Source organism: Oryctolagus cuniculus, chromosome 1 (assembly GCF_964237555.1).
Source record: "Oryctolagus cuniculus chromosome 1, mOryCun1.1, whole genome shotgun sequence".
NCBI lineage: Eukaryota > Metazoa > Chordata > Mammalia > Lagomorpha > Leporidae > Oryctolagus > Oryctolagus cuniculus.
Genome location: NC_091432.1, coordinates 211,383,951 through 211,399,258, shown reverse-complemented (window position 1 = coordinate 211,399,258; position 15,308 = coordinate 211,383,951). Strand labels below are relative to the sequence as shown.

The window sequence follows — 15,308 nt, the reverse complement described above, 5'->3', positions numbered from 1 at the left end:
CAGCACCTCTCCCTCTGAGTCTACCCAAACAATTTGGAAAAGGAACTTAGAAGCCCTCGCACCCAGTAGCCTTTCCAGAACCTCGGCAGGTCGGGTGGGGGCGTGGGAGGGGTGGACACCCCCTAACACCACCATTGCAATCTCACACCTGAGAGGGACCTGCGTGACGCTGGCACTGCGGGGTCCAGAGCTGCGGGCTGGCTGCTCACCTGCCTCAGTGTGTCTGACTCAGCCATTACTTACAGAGATTGTACCCACCTGCTTCCTCCGCCATTTTGCTTGTGTGTGTGTGTGTGTGCACGCGCTTGCATTTTACCTGCCTGACCCCCACAGGGGTTTGGTTTTTCAACATTTAGCTTGGCCACAAACCTCCAGTCATGAGCCTCCTGGATAAACCTTGGATGAAGGCAAATGAAAGAGAAAGGGAAAGAAGAAAATCCAGGGAGATAAAGACAAACTAAGAGCTTACATCATCCCACCACAGAAGCATTAACTGGGATCAAGCTACAGGCCTAGAAAAATGTCTTTGGGCTTCCCAAGTCTCTCAGGGCCCAGGTGCCCAACACCAAAGGAGTGAGAAAGGCATTCCTAGGCCATCACCCTCCCAATGTAACAAAAGGGCTGGCCCTTTAACAGGGCCCGAGGAGCCACTCAGCACAATGACACCCTGTGGTAGGGAGGCCATGGGGGTCTGGTTAGGGAGTCCTGGGGCCTACAAAGTGCTGGGGTAGGGCTTAGCACAGAGGTGGCCCCTGATCAAAGGGGGCCATTCCTCCCCTAAAACTCACAACACCCATAGCCTCATGCATGTCTCACAGTTACCCTGAGTGGCCAGCAGAGACAGCTGGACCGCAGGTTGGGGATCAAGGCTTCAGGAGACACAGTTAACTTGTCCAAAGCCTCTTGGGAGAAGCAGAGAGAAGATTAGGTCAGCCAGTCGAGTTGGAATTCTGTGTACTGTCTACACCGAGTGAATGAACCGACAACGCCACAGACTTAGGGGAGTCTGAGCGAGGGGGAGCACCAGCCAGGGAGCACTTGGCCTCCTGCAGAGAGCAGCTTCAAGCCAGCCGAAGTGGGAGTGAGGAGCTCCAGGGTTTGGGTTTCACTTCCGGTTCTGTCTCTCTACTTGTGTGACGGAGGTCTGGTTTCTAAACGTCCCTGTGCCTCCACCTCCCCTTGGCAGGTTGCCCACTCTGCATGGTGGGGATGGCAATGCTGCCACCCTCACAGGATCTCTGGGTGTTTCCAAGGAGTGAGAATTTGCAAGCACTAAGTGCCATCCCTGCCGCTTAGTGAACGCTGCACAGGTGACTGTCGAATCTGTGACTTGGCGTCACAGCATGCAGTAAGGCCGCGCCTTTGCGCTTGGGTCACATTGCTATGTACGAACTCAAGCCCGATAGTCAAAGTCATCCTCAGGACAGAGCCCATCTGATGTGGCCAGGGTTCTTCAACAGGGTCCCCCCAGCTCTGCTCTACACTGTGAAGGGCCCAGCATGGAAAGCTGGCCCACAGTGGGGACTGGAGGGGGAACTGGCCCTCGCTATTTAATGCTAAGGCAGTGCTCAGTTCCGATTACCCCTTGTCAGCTTGCATGGAGCAGGACTGACTTAGCAAACCACAAAGAAGTGTGTGTGAAGTGGGGGAAATTCAGCAGCTAGAGGGGCCATGGGAGAGACTGTATTAGCAACACAGATGTGGGCTTCCAATCAGCAGCAAAGATATGGGGATGCCCTCATAGCCCAAGGAACCCAGTGAGCAAGGGCACGGTGCTGCCAGGCTTGATGGGGGGAGGGGGGGCAACGCTTCAGGAAAAAGACAGAATGTGATGGGAACAAGAGGCACTTTGCAGAAAGCCATAAGGCTTGGGAGAGACTGCCAAGCAAGTCGTCAAGGACAGACCTGAGACATGGGCGGCCCTGTGCACCCATCTGTACTCTGTACTCCAGTGCTCCAGTTCTTAAACTTGAAAGCATGGCTTTCAACACCACGTTCATGTGTATTTGAGACTCAAATCATCCATGTGCCAATGAGGCGGCCTTGAGCAGGTAGCCCCTGGCTTTATAGGGTTCCAGTGAAGAGTCAGTCAATTAATCTAAATCAGGCGCCTGGCAGCACAGAACAAGTTAAACATAAACCATTATAGCTGTTGCACTCTGCCGAGGCCCTGGGACGTGGGGCTTATCTGCTGATTTCCTGACCTCAGCTAGCAGGGTTCGCTCTGCCCCCACCTCCCGTTTTCTCATCTCTCAGTGATTTTTCTGGGTTGCAGACTGACTGTTCTGAGTTAGCTTCACCTGTTCCTTTGCCTATGGTCTTCCAGCGGCTTTTAGAGGACACTGCAGCTCTGCAAGCCTGCACCTGCTGTTCCCTCGGCAAGGAGCAGTAGGTTTCCTGATGAACCCCTGCTGGTCCTCTGCACCACTTCCAAGTTCCCTGCCTCTTCCAACTGTCGATGATGGCTTTGCAGAGTTACTGGAGTCAACCTCCAGTACCTGCCAACCCAGAGCGTACCTTGGTTAATGCGTTTCTCATCCTGTCTTGCCAATACCCCCTTCCTGTGTGGTTCCCACTATGTCATCTCCTCCCAGACAGGAACTCTGCTCTGGGGCTTGCTATTCCCAGCACAGAGTGGAGCCCAGCACATAGCCAGTGCTCTGTGAATGCTACTTAGATGAACTCATGAGTGAATGAACAAATGAATGAATGAAGGAATGGTTCATTACTTGACCTCTTCCCTCCACTCGGCCTCATTTCCGAACTCACAAGGACACCGGATTGTTCCTGTAGCCTTCTAGGTTCCTGGCTGCACCTGACTCTAAGGCTACAGCCTCTTTGGGACCCTTGTCATTTCTGGGTGATGAAAGTGAATTTCCACAATTTGTATCCATGAAAAAAAAATCAGTAAATGAGATGAGGTGGTCAAAAAAGATGGTGTTTGGAACCATGGTGTCTGGTTGCTTTATAGTTAGAGAGCAGGGTGGGTTGGTATTTAAGTCAAGAATGGCTCTTAATAGAAGTCTCCCCTCCCCGCCAGCCGCCCACCTGCCCACCCCAGCAACTAGCAAGTCTTCCTAGTTCCCAAAGGCGGTTGCCCCCAACTGTGCAGCTGCTGTCTGTTTGTGGCCCAACGCTGCAGCTGCAAACCTTTGATTGTGCCTCCCAACAGCTGCCTGACCATCCCAGAGAGACCGTAAGCCAAGGCTTTGTACTTTGTGTCTCGTGAAGGAGAGCCTGTGTGCCCCTGGTCATCTCATCTCACACGTGGAGCGGCAGCTTATGTAGGGACATGACAGAAGCCAAAGTGAAGGGCCTCTCACCTCCAGGGTGCTAACGCCCTGGCCACCCTGCTCTCTTAAACACGTGACCTTATTTCTTCTTCACATTGCAGGCGAGCGATCTGGCAAGACAGAGGGTTAAGCCCCACGTGTCAGACGAGAAAACCACAGCTCACAGAGGGAGGTGCTGTAAATACTGGACCTACAGCTGGAGCCCTTGCCAGTCGAGCTCTCAGTCTTTTGTTCTAGACTCTTCACTGGCAGCTTCTGAGAATTTGGTAAGCTCTCTGCAGCTGAAAAGCCTCGTCTGCTTGAGATCTTTTTCTCTATTCAAGCATCAAATATTCAGTGAGCATGTATTCTCTGTCTAGTGCTATTCCCAAAACCTTCTTATGAGAGATGGACCAAAGAGCTCCATTCTACAAGCAAGAGAACTTGGACAGGTGACTGAAGATGCTTTCCTGGCAGTGACCATGGCCAACCTGGACCACAAGCCGTCCTTGATCCCAAAGAAAGAGAAAGCGCTTATGGACAACATGCACTTATTTCCTCTTGCCTCCAGCAGATCTTATCTGTCCGCAGTGCGGGAATCCCACTTCCAGACTGAAGAACATGGGAGAAAGCCTTCCCTCTGTCTTCCCCAGTGCCTCCACACATTTTTTTTTACAGGCAGAGTGGACAGTGAGAGAGAGAGAGACAGAGAGAAAGGTCTTCCTTTTGCCATTGGTTCATCCTCCAATGGCCACCGCGGCCGGCGCGCTGCGGCCAGCGCACCGCGCTGATCCGATGGCAGGAGCCAGGTACTTCTCCTGGTCTCCCATGGGGTGCAGGGCCCAAGCACTTGGGCCATCCTCCACTGCACTCCCTGGCCACAGCAGAGAGCTGGCCTGGAAGAGGGGCAACCGGGACAGAATCCGGCGCCCTGACCGGGACTAGAACCCGGTGTGCCGGCGCCGCAAGGCGGAGGATTAGCCTAGTGAGCCGTGGCGCCGGCCAACCTCCACACATTTTTAATCATCCTTGCAGCAAGCCCAGAAGTTACATACTGTTGTCCCAGTCTTCCAGATGGGGACAAGGAGATGAGAACGGGAGCCTGGGACCACACAGGCAGTGAAGCCCACAGATTCCAGGAAGGGGACTGCAATTCCAGACTGAGAGGCAGCAGGGGCTCCTCTGTTGCCCGCCCCACAGTGGGTTCCTCCTGTATCAGACCCCATTGCCTAAGGGACAAGCCAACAGGCACTGTGATGTGCCATGATGAACGGTTGGTGGCTCTGCTTAGACTGGTCCAGTTATCAGCTGTAGAGCCGAGTAAACTGGGCCAGATGTTGGGACTAAGAATGCCCAGGAAAGTGCAGAGTCCAGGCCACAAATAGCTCTTTTCCCTCTACAAGGAGACAGTGCAAACTCCCACCTGAAGCTCATATTGGCAGAGGATGATTTTCAACACCCAAATCTAGCAGATCAACCCCTTTCCAGCTACTACCAAGAACACATCCAAGCAACCCAGCCAGGCTCCACGAGCAGCCTCAACGCCCTCCACTCCTCCACCTGCACGCTGCTTCCCATGGGCACAGACATCTCACTCACACCAAGAACTGCACACAGGGAGTGACTCAGCCTTTTTGCTGCTTTGGTCCCAACCAGCAATTCCACAGCCTCCCTTCTGCTACTGGAGGATGTGTTCTCAAGACTGATGTGTGTATAGTCGCTCATCAAGTGGCACTGTCCTTAGCCCTGTCCTGACTGCCCAATTGTAGCCTTCATTATAGCCTATGAGAATCCATGGTGTCCCCATCAATCACCCACACACAGAGAGAGAGTCTGCACTATGGCATTTAACACTGTAATTGTTACTTCAATTGCTTATCTCCCCCACTACACTGTGGGCCCTCTGGGGCAGGGACTGAGTCCATCTAGACTCCAGTTTCCTTGCGCCTGCCCAGTGCCTGGCACTGGGCTCCACAAGGTGATTCTGCTAGGTAGTTGAGAAAGTAGTCTTTTTTTCCATGTATACAGAGAGATCAGGGATATTTTCTTCTCTGTGTGATACTACTTTACAAATCTCTCTATCATTTCTCTCAACTGCATGTGAATCTACAATTATCTTCAAAATTGTAATTAATATTTATTTGAATTCATTCAAAAGGTCCTGTACCTGTGACCCTGCTGTCCCGTAAAGCCTTGATGTATTTCTCCTGCAGGGACAGGAGATGGATACCCCTGAGAGACATGACTTGACTCCTTATCCCATCACCAAAACCTGAGATCCAGAATCTGTACAAGGTCTCCTCCCTGGAAGTGCCATGAGTGTGAATCAAGAGTGCATTGCCCAGAGTGAATTCTGCTCAGCTTGACCCTGACCCTGGGAACCACTGTGTCTCACAGCAAAGGAGAATCATCAAGGCTGGTGTGCTCCTTCCCTCCAAATCAATCCGCTTCCATCTCTTCTCCTGCCCCATGGCCCTTGACCAAAGTGCTAATATGCCCTGTGGTTAGTGTCCCGAAGGTTAACAGAACATTGACTGTGAGTCAGACCATCTGACAAGTGTTCAGGAAACAAGACAGGCTCAGTGGGAAAGGATAAAAGAATGGTAATTCCCAAACAACTGGATATTAGTCTCTGTATATTTTACAAGATGTTTTGAGAGGGTCACAAAAAAAGAAGAACCAAAGTCTGACTAGGGATGTCAGGGAAGTCTCCCCAGGCTGGACAGCCTTGGAGCTGAGACTTGCAAGATGTGCAGGGACTAGGCAAGGAGGTAAAGTGAGGAAGGGAACTTTAAGGGGGGAAGACCAACAAGTGCAAATGTCGGAATCAGCATGGCTGTTTCTGGAAATACCAGAATATTGCCTCCATCCAAGGGAGCATGCATTGACCTAAGAAACCAAGGATGAGGCTGAAGTTAAGACAGGCAAAGACCAGATGACGGACAACCAGGAGCTCCCTTTATCAGGAACCTGGACTTCTAGCTTTCAAATCAATGATGAGGGGGAATTAATAGTGTAGCTCTTATATGACAGGTGTTTAGCCTAGCAGTAAGATGCCCACATCCCATATTAGAATACCTGGGTTGGAGGCCGGCACTGTGATGCATAGCTATTGGCTATGAGAACCTTTGGAGAGTGAATTAGCAGATGCAAGCTCTCCTTCCCCCATCCCCACCCCCATATCTCTGCCTCTCAAAAAAAAATGTACCTTTGACATTATTTTTTCCAAAAAGCTTGCACCCAAATTCATGGCGGTATTAGTAAATCAGTCTACATGATCCCATAAACAGCTGAATTTTATCTGAGTGCTAATTCATGTGGGTCACATGACTTCCCACCAACTCCATATGTTACTAGGAGGCCATTGCTTAACAGAATTGCTGGGGCATAAAAAGGAAGGAGCCATACATGACTCCCTATAGCTCCTTGACTATAAACTCTCCACAGACAGTAACAGGGTGAGTCACAGCAAAAGCATTTCTGCTGTGAAGTACTTTCTTGAGATTGTCATGGTCACCAAGGAGAAGCCATATCCTCGTGGCACTCAGCCAGCATACCCAGGCGTCTACTGAGCAGACACTCTTCCCTTTGACTGGACGCAATTGGCTTCATTGCTTCCTGGATCAGTTTCCATTACAAGGACTGCGCATAGAGATGAGGACACACCCTGTGTTCACATGCCAAGTTAACCACTTATGAACTGTATGACAAGGGACAAGGTGTTCTTGAGCCTCAGTTTCCCCATCTGAAACACAGAAATAAGCATTCTTACCTCCGAATGTTAGTGAACAGTGCAATGCTTACAGAGCACCTAAGAAGAGACTCTCAAAGAAACAAGTGTTATTATGGTTGGGGATCAAATCCTGTCTTCAGACTAGATCTTCAAAAAGGTGAACAGGAAGTGCTGAGGACTTCAGATCTCCAAGCTTTCTCCCAACCACGTGGGTATCCATCACTCCTGTGCATGCGCCAGCTCTAGCAAGGAGGGGCTGGCGAGCTACGGGTCTTCCTAGCCTGAGCACTTGCCTACCTCTGACTCCTGAGCTCATAGGGATGGCGACTTTTCTCCTGCATGACACTTTCATTGTCATCAAGGTCGTTGTCCAAGGACCTGAGGTTGGAGGATTGAAGGTCAATATTGGCACAAATCTGTTTCTAATTTAGTTACTTCAATAAGAGACAGAAGCAAATATCTCCCTGTCCATAGCTAATGGACTCAACCCAGTAGAAAAAAACAAGGAAAAGAAATTAATAGATATTAAGAGGCTCCCACATGCCATGGCAGCCCAGATAATCTTGGAGGACCAGCTTCAAATAAATAGCCGTAACCTCAGTTAATTTGAAGTCCCGATGTCAAATACTGAGCAGCATAATGGAGATGCCAAGGTATTCTGCCCACATCTAATCAGGGAGTGAGTGAGTCCTCTGGCCCATTGAGACTCTGAGGTTACCACAAAGAATGGCGACCCTCTTATGGGATGCATATTTCCAGAGTGATTGTAGGCAGCTGTGTTAAAGTTAAAGTTAGAAAAAAGCAACTCTCCACATGCATGGTCTTTTTTTTTTTTTTTTTTTTTACAGGCAGAGTGGACAGTGAGACAGAGAGACAGAGAGAAAGGTCTTCCTTTTGCCGTTGGCTCACCCTCCAATGGCCGTCGCGGCTGGCACACCACGCTGATCCAAAGCCAGGAGCCAGGTGCTTATCCTGGTCTCCCACGGGGTACAGGGCCCAAGCACTTGGGCCATCCTCCACTGCATTCCGGGCCACAGCAGAGAGCTGGCCTGGAAGAGGGGCAACCAGGACAGAATCCGGCGCCCCGACCGGGACTAGAACCCAGTGTGCCAGCGCCTCAAGGCGGAGGATTAGCCTAGTGAGCCGCGGCGCCGGCTCACATGCATGGTCTTTTACAGAGGACACAACAGTATTTTAGAGGGCACAGTGGAGGAGAAATTCAGCTTCCACACAAATCAAGTGATAAAGACAAACCCCTTTCATCTCCTCTGAATCAGCTCTTCAGAGTAAGGACCATCTATGATTATGATTAGTGATAATGACTCTTGGGCAAGAACCATGTGTCTCAGGATCCACCGCTAGGATCAGAGGGAAGGGAACATGCCAGAGGGCCCTGGAGGAAGAGTCAGCATGGAATCAGGGCTGCCTCCTTGTCCACACGAGGCAGGATCCAGCACCTGGAGGACAGAGGAGGAAGGGCCTAGCAACACTGCCTAATGGCCAGCCCTTGTGCTTGATGGATTGATTGACTGAGTCTGTGTTCACACTCCTATCAGTACTCTGTATTGTCTGTGACGTCATCATCTTTTTCATTATCGTGACAGAATGTGGCCTCAGTCACCCAGTCATTCTCAGCAAAACTCCCTGTCATCATGATTAAGTCCTAAGTCAAAGAGCCAGTCTCGGTACTAGGAGGAAAGACTGCTAGTCCAGACAGACTCCACCTGTAGTGCTCACCAGGACTCCCCTCCAGTGTGAACAAGCGGATGAGCAGTTCTCTTAGAGTCACGGGCAAAGGCCGCCATGCTGATTTCTCTCTAGGTGCCCTGCATGCGACCCCAAGTCTCTGCTCAGCCTTCTCAAGCTGACTTGACCAGCAGGCACAAGTTTCCTATAGAGTTATTGAGAACATGAGCCCCAAGTCCTTCTGCTAGGCTGTGATAACTTTAGGCTCCTAATGAGACTTCATCACAGTATTCCCTTGAGAACTGGGAGGTCTGAGGGTCTTCATACCTGTGATTCATCTCCCTGATGATGCAAACAGTATGGTCACCAAGTTCCAGAAGCTTCCGGAAAGATGTGGAAACTGTGACTCCAGCAGCAGGGAGAAGAGCTGGGTCAAAGGGTTGAAAGCTGGAACGGGGTCACATGTGGTGCCCATTCTCTATGGGAACACAGCAGCAAAGGCCTTGCCTTGCTGTCTTAAGTGGTTTTTGATGAACTGATTTGTTAGTCACCCAGATATTTTTCACACCACCACTTACCACAGCGCTGCCCTTCCAAGAACAAGGTCAAGCAGAGGCAAGGGGCTCTGGAAGGCAGCAGCTTCGGGACTAGTGAGGCGATTGCATGGCCACCCTGTCCAGACAGGCTTCCCTCTTCCTCTCAGCCCATCCCACCACTCCCACAACACCCCTTGGAGGCCTCTGTGGCTGATTCTCCAGCCTGTCTCAAGGTGGTCACTCCTTCCACTAGAGCCTGTTCTGGCTGCCATTATCACATCTGTTTTTTCCAGAACACCATCCGGAACAGGCGCTGGCTGCACATTACATACCACTCAACCCCAGGACCCTGCCAGTGCCTCATACGTGGCTTCCCTAAAAGTCTGCTTCATTAGCCTTCATCTAAACATGTCTCAGCCCAATGCATTCACCTACATTTCTTGTTTAACCTCCAAGGCAACCACTGAACAAATTATCCTCTCTCTTATGTTGTAGATGAAAGAAACCCAGGTGCCAACGGGAGCCAAAGTTGACATAGAAAGAACTGGTGGTGCACAGGGAGCCAGACTGGCTCTTCTCATGCCCCGCGGCTCCAGGCCATCATTCCTCCCTGTTGAGCCCGGATGAATGGTTGCCAGGATATCAGCCATGTTGCCAAGCCTCATAGCTTTTCTTTAATCTTCACTGGAGGAGGTAAACTTCCTTCCCATTTCAAATCCAAACCTGAAGGCCACTTTCAGTGCAAACTGAGAGGAAACACACCGGAGAAGCCAGTCCTATCCTACACCCACTCTTCCATTCTATTGCTAGAACCTACGTCTTCATGAGCATTTAACGCATGTGACCATCCCGTGCCTTATAGCTCCAACAGAGTGTGAAGAGGACAGGAGGCCCCTCGAGTGAGACAGACCTGAGAGTGAATCCTGGTTCCACATTTTCTCAGCTGTTGCGATCTTCAAACAGATTGCCCAGTCTCCAAGAGCCTTGGTTTCCTCATCTGTAAAATTAGATTAAGAGTGCTTGTCTTTGTAGGCTTAAGAGACGAGGGGAAAGAATGAGTCAGAAAAAGCACTTTTAAGCATTTATGTAGATGAGAGAGATGACAGATATAAAGATGGTAGATTACATTAGAGAGAGCAGCACAGAGTCAAAATTTTTCTGTAATCTGAGAAGCTGAATGTTAAGAACGTAGTAAAAAGTGGACGTCGTAATACCCTCCTAGACAGCTGTTCTATTTCTGGATGAAGGATCTAAGGCCACACCTCTAAAACTTGCCTGAGTCTCCTCGGACATCCTGCCCTTAGACAGGGCCAGGCCTGCGCTAGGCCTCCAGTGAGCATTTGTGGACTCATTAACTGCCTGAATAAGAAGGGGACTGAAACAGCAGGGGTTTCATCCAGGGAAACAGTTCTTTGGTCTTTTCCAGGCAGTGCCATTCTTGTATATGATTTGGATCAAGAGCATTACATGGTTTTAGTAACTATGATGAAATTGCCTCCATAGCCTTGTGAACTAACTTAGCAATTATCTACAACTTTCTCAAGAAAAGAAAGCCAGGGGTGGGAGTAGGCAGGAAGGGGCAGGTGTTGTGGCTCTATGGGTTAAGCTGCTGCTTGGAGTGCCAACTCCCTCATTGAACTGCCAGATAGAGTTCTGGCTCCTCAGTTTCTGGTCTAGTTTCTTGCTAATGCACCTGGGAAGGTAGAAGATGATGGTTTAAATACTTGGGTCCCTGCCACCCATGTGAGAGACCTGGATGGAGTTCCTAGCTTGTGGCTTTGGCCTGGCCCAGTCCTAGCTGGTATCACATTTGGAGAGTGAACCAGAAAATGGGAGTGCTCTCCTTCTCTCTCCCTCCACCCTTTTCTGTCACTCTGTGTTTCAAATAAATCACTAAATCTTTTTTTTTTCAAATAAGAATAATAATACCTTGAGGATTAACTGGAATCATGTGTGTTAAAGTGCCTGGTTTGATGCATAATACATAGATAGTGCTTAATAAATATGTATTCATTTGATGGAATGCACATGTAGTATCTGGCACATTATGCATGCATTATAAGATGCTATCCATTCAATTCGATCCTAGCATTTGTACCTGGGTCGACAGAGATCCTTGCCAGATGTTTATTTACTCAATGGAATACTTACCCAATGACTGGCACAGTAGCTGCTTGGTGAAGGTTCATTCATTCAGTGGAATCTTAGCATGGTGCATAGCACTTAGTCAACACTCAATAAATGTTGGTCGAATCCAACTAGGAAAAATGGAACTTCATTCATTTAACAAGATTTTGCAATCCCATAAATATTGTATATTGTTGCAAATGCTTTGCAAAGTGAATCAACCATTGCTGAAACATTCTCAGCTTTTGCTTGTTAACAAATCATTGTAAACTATTTTCCAAACATGGAATACTCCATAAATATGCCGTAACAGTATTGGCAATGCTAAACACCCTCAGGACCTAACACGCAGCAAGAGAGTGGCGTGTATGAATTAATGTAGAAGTCAGAATGGATCCCTCTTCACAGGGAGAAATGTACCTTCACAGTTCTTCCTCTGTTTGTCCAGCGCTCAGCTGGATTTTTCTGGAAGATCATAGAGACCTTGAGCCCCAAGGGAAACATTGCAGGGGTAGACAGAGACTCTCGGGAATCAGAGTTATGGTGAGAATGGATGCATATGTGAAATCATCTTATAAAGGATTATTCTTTGAAAGTTTTATTTTATTTAAGTACCTTGCAATAATAAAGCAGTTCCCTTGGGGAACAGAGGTGTGGATTTTAGTGGCATAATTTCTCCTTTCAGAGGCCACATTCTCTAAAACGATCAGCAAGCTAAGATGTTGAAGAAAGGAGGGTGATGTGCCATTAATAGGCCTTTGGTTTCCCCAGTCACACAGAAATTCAAGAGCAAGAGATGAATTCTGTGTCTGTGTGATGCCTTTATGGAGCAGACGATGCTTGCTCCTGAGGAATGCGTGGGAGTTCTCTGGGCAGAAAGGGTATAGGAAGCGCATTTCAGGTGCACGAGTTTGGAAAGAGGCCAGAAGCTGAGCTGGCTGGGCATCCGGAGTGACAGCTTAGCAGCGGTTAGCTGTGCCAACGAGGAAGGGCAGCCTGGGAGACCATCAGTGCCATATGCATGGAGCTTAGACTTTACTCCGTGACGAGTGAAGAATGTTCTGTGTATGCTACTTTGATAACACTTATCTCCATCTGCTTTATTTTAGATTTAGTTGTTCATTATTAATTTTTTCTCTACTTCCTTCTTCTAGTCTATCAGTGCCTTGAGACCAAAATGTGCCTGTTGGTTACCTTTATTAATATCTGTGAGTCGAGTTTAGCACATAACTGATAATGAGTACCAAACAAGTTCTAACGTAAATAACAAACAGCAACACCCTTGCAGAAGTTAAGATCACTTTCCTATTATCTAATTCTCCTCTCTGTAGAGTCAGTGTGTCATCTAGGCATCAGGGCAGGAAGTGGGAGTCCCTGTAGGTATGTTAAACAGAGGAGGTTTCATACAAGGAACAGGCTGCAGGGACCTCTCGAGGGAGCCACTGGCTCGGTGCACACCTTCAAAGCTCCGATTCAGACGTCTTCAGAAGGCTGTGGCCGCTGCTGCTGCTACTCCAAAGCCGCCACCAGTGCCTCTCATGTTCAAGAAGCCAGTGACTGCCTTACGTGCCGTAAATCTGAGTCAGGCCACAGGCACGCGTGCGTCTGCTGCCTCGCTTGCCAGCAGCAATGAGAACAACACTCTGGCTTCCAATACATTTCCAACATCCAAGCCTCCTGGGAGTTCATTGCATTGGTGGAATCTAATTTGCTGCCAAAACTCTAACTGCAAGGGAGTCGGGGAAATGTAGTTTTTAGTTTTCTAAGCCCTGTGATAGAGAAAGTGCCATAAAAGTGAACGGAAAATGATTCCTAGTTCCAAGCCAAGATATCCAGCACAATCAAGAATAACTCCAATTATTGCAGGCTTAACACAGGAGTTATATTCTCTACAAAGAAAGAAAATCGTCTTGGGGCTGGTGTTGTGGCACAGCGGGTTAGGCCACCACCTATGATGCTGCCATCCCATATCGGTGCGTTGGTTCAAATCCTGGCTGCTCCACTTCCAATTCGTCTCCTTGATATGCCAGGGAGGATGACCCAAGTGTTTGGGTCTCTGCCACCATGTGGGAGACCCTGATGGAGTTCCAGGCTCCTGGCTTTAGCCTGGCTCAATCCCAACCATTGTGGCCATTTGGGGAGTAAACCAGAAAATGGAAAATTCTCTCTCTCTCTCTCTCTCTCTCTCTCTCTGCTTCAGATAAATAAAATAAATCATTTTTTTAAAAAAATCTTTTAGTGTTAATAGGGTCTCCCCAAACCAAAATGATAGGCACCTGCTTTTTCCCTCGACTCTTCCTGTCCCACTTTCCTTCTTTTTGGTTTTCTGCCCTTTCCTTTCTAAAGAATTCAGTCCTAACACAATTCAGCTGGAACGAAGCAAGGTCTATTCTGGGGATGAGAAAGTCACAGTGGTTAAGAGTAGGGCATCTGGGGCCGGTGCTGTGGCATAGCGGGTAAAGCTGCTGCCTGCAGTGCCAGCATCTCATATGGGCGCTAGTTCAAGTCCCGGCTGTTCCACTTCCGATCCAGCTCTCTGCTGTAGCCTGGGAAAGCAGTAGAAGATGGCCCAAGTCTTTGGGCCCCTGCACCCTCATGGGAGACCCGGAAGAAGCTCCTGGCTTCTGGCTCCTGGCTCCTGGCTCCTGGATCCTGGCTTCAAATTGGCGCAGCTCCAGCCATTGCAGCCAATTAGGGAGTGAACCAGTGGATGGAAGACTTCTCTCTCTCTCTCTCTCTCTCTCTCTCTCTCTGCCTCTCCTTCTCTGTGTAACTCTTTCAAATAAATAAATAAATCTGAAAGAAAAAAAAGTGGGGCATCAAAAAAATGCTTTAAAAGAGAATAGCATCAGGGGCTGACGTTGTGGAGCAGTGGCCTGTGACACCAGTCTCCCATATTGGAGCACCAATTGCAATCCCAGCTGCTCCATTTCAGACCCAGCTCCCTCTTAATATGCCTGAGAAAGCAGTAGAAAATGGCATTAGTGCTTGGGCACCGATCACCCATATTGGAGCCCTGGATGGAGTTCCTGGCTCCTGGCTTTGGCTTGGCCCAGCCTTGGCTGTTGTGGCCATTTGGGGAATGAACTAGCAGATGGAAGATCTCTCTCATCCGGCACCCACCCCTACCTCCACCGTTGTTCCACCTTTCAAATAAATGAAATAAAAGACTGGAGCATCAGAGCTTCAGCAAGGTGAAAAAGGTGCCCATGGGGGAACGACCTAGAGAGAGAGAGTTAAAGGCCAAGAAAGGGGAGGCAAGCACCCACATGGGGCAGGAGTGGCAGAGTTGGAGTGAAGTAGATTTCTACAGAGAACACAGGGATGGGGCAGAGAGAGAAGATAGGATGTACTCGGGAGAGACATCAAGAAGAAAATATGTCTTAGAAAATGGCAGTAAGGTGTTTCACTGTGGGAGTCACAAATGTGCAGAAGGAAAAAGCTAGCCTGAATCCCATCATGCTAATCCGGAGTTGGAAATGTGAGTGTGAACATGTTACTTTCAATATATACACAGGTAGCTATGGAGCTTAACACAAATGTAAGCCTATGTGTGCGCGTGTGCATCTGTGTGCTTCCTGGTCCTGTCCACACAAAGAGTAAGGGGACCATGACACCCCCACAACAATGAGCACATTGAGACTTCAAGTCTTGACTTCCAAATAACGTTCTACACTCAGAATAATCAGGGCTCCTTGGAGAAAGGACAAGCTGAGCCTGGGGCATCTTGTGTGGGAGAGCAAGGATGGATTCAGAGAATGGTGGGGACACGTTAGGAGGACTCCACTGACCAGGTCTGGTGCACTTCAGACACCAAAAGAAACAGTGAACGCCATGGATTTTCACTCTATAAATCCAAACTGATAACCAACTTAAAAATGCAAAAGTTTGACAAAGAATGGAGGATTTGCATAGCTTCAAAGCATCTTTTTTGCAACATGACAAAGGGATAAA

The 15,308-nt window shown here is 48.8% G+C and overlaps 1 long non-coding RNA gene across 1 annotated transcript in view; it reads right to left on the bottom strand.

Annotated features, from left to right (window-relative positions):
* Positions 1-6,550: 6,550 nt before the first annotated feature.
* LOC127493381 (uncharacterized) overlaps positions 6,551-15,308 on the bottom strand; it is a 57,451-nt gene continuing 48,693 nt past the window's right edge. The window contains exons 2-4 of the long non-coding RNA XR_011385275.1: positions 11,379-11,485; positions 10,138-10,224; positions 6,551-7,017 (exon numbers count right to left, since the gene is read on the bottom strand). This is a non-coding gene — a long non-coding RNA (uncharacterized lncRNA). The remainder of the gene's footprint in view (positions 7,018-10,137; positions 10,225-11,378; positions 11,486-15,308) is intronic.